General features: G+C 44.6%; 1 protein-coding gene across 1 annotated transcript in view; it reads right to left on the minus strand.

The window, feature by feature from the left end:
* LOC127749934 (uncharacterized) overlaps positions 1 to 725 on the minus strand; it is a 23,044-nt gene extending 22,319 nt beyond the window's left edge. The window contains exon 1 of the mRNA XM_052270048.1: positions 74 to 725. The gene's annotated coding sequence lies outside the window, so the exon portion shown is untranslated. The remainder of the gene's footprint in view (positions 1 to 73) is intronic.
* Positions 726 to 1,470: the final 745 nt, after the last annotated feature.

The following is a 1,470-nucleotide window of genomic DNA, read 5'->3' on the forward strand; positions in this document are numbered from 1 at the left end:
GCACATTTCCCCCCCCCCCCCCCCCCCCCCCCCCACTCACACACACACACACATACACAGACATTGCTTTTACCTGCACTGTGTTGCGTTGTTTTCCTCGTAGAGCTCAAACCACGGCTACCACGGAGACCTGGCGATCGGAAGGCCCACTAGGAATTCGTAGGGCAAGGATATGCGACCAAAAGGCGTACTCCGTTCTCTAGGATTCACATAGCGAAAGACACGTATCTAAAGCGCCTCGTCGGCTTGGGACACGCCGCACTGACATGACAGACCCGTAATCACGTCCGAACAATAAGCGCCGTGACCCGTTCTAGCCAGCCCCATAATCTACCCATCGCATGGGGCCAAATGCTGCAAAAAGCGCCGTGCATTGCTGTGTCAACGGGTGTACAGCTAAAAAGTTTGATACGTTGTATATATGTCGTTTTTCGAAAGACTACAGTAATCTATTGAAAAGTAGTCTAACAAGCAGCCTAGGGGAAATCCTTTGGGTTCGCAGCGTACGAACTATTTCGTGATATTCTTCTGCCATTTCGGTTTCTTCACGGTTATTTCGGATTAATTCGGGGTAGTTCGCGACTATTTCACCAACTATTTCGCGCCTTCTTCGGGTCTATTTTTCTCTAGAGCGACTGAACCAATGTCGGATCAGCCCCTAATTCGGATCAATAAGACCTACACACACACTCCCTCTCTAAAATGTATGGGTTTTTTTTTTTTGAGAAAAGGTTTGTCGTTTTCTACCAGAAAATACCAGTAAAGAAAAGGTAATTAAGGTAGTAAAGAACTTATTTTTTATTTTTACCCAGGCTGCAATAATACAATAATAGAGAAGTGATCTCTCTTCTAGAAATAGCCCAGTGCCAAAATCCCATGGTGTTTTTCATGACCCATGGGTTGTCGTGGAACATCAACTGTCCAAGGAAGAACTTTCCATGTATTTTTTGCCACTTTCCCATGAGTGTTTTGTCCATGAGCATGTATAGAAACTCCATGGTTTTGGTCTCAATGGAACAATTCTAAGCCCATGAACAACTTAACCATGGTAAGGCGAAGAGCAGAGTCAGTTGCTTAAGTCAAACTCAGTCTTACAGATACGAAGCATGTTTTAGGAGGGTCAAACCGAGGCGGAGCCGAATCCGCTGTCTATTCGAACATAGCTACGGCCGTTTACGAGATAGCAGGAACAAGTGCTCAAATTTGAATGAGATAAAAATGGCCCTACTAAAATTCGACCGAGGTGCTAGACACCAAATTTTAGACCGATATTCAATTAAACGCAGATTTTACAGCTTTCTTATTTTTCATGGGAATTTGTTTTTCCATGGAGCGAAGACCAACACCATGGCGAAAGACACACTATGGTAGCATATGCACTTTTCCCATTATACGTCCCATGGAAAGTTAGTTCCGATCCCATGGTGACATTAATTTCCATGGAGGGCCAAGCCGTTTCCTCGTGAAAAA

This window comes from Frankliniella occidentalis, unplaced genomic scaffold (assembly GCF_000697945.3).
Source record: "Frankliniella occidentalis isolate FOCC.00 unplaced genomic scaffold, Focc_3.1 Scaffold108, whole genome shotgun sequence".
Classification (NCBI taxonomy): domain Eukaryota; kingdom Metazoa; phylum Arthropoda; class Insecta; order Thysanoptera; family Thripidae; genus Frankliniella; species Frankliniella occidentalis.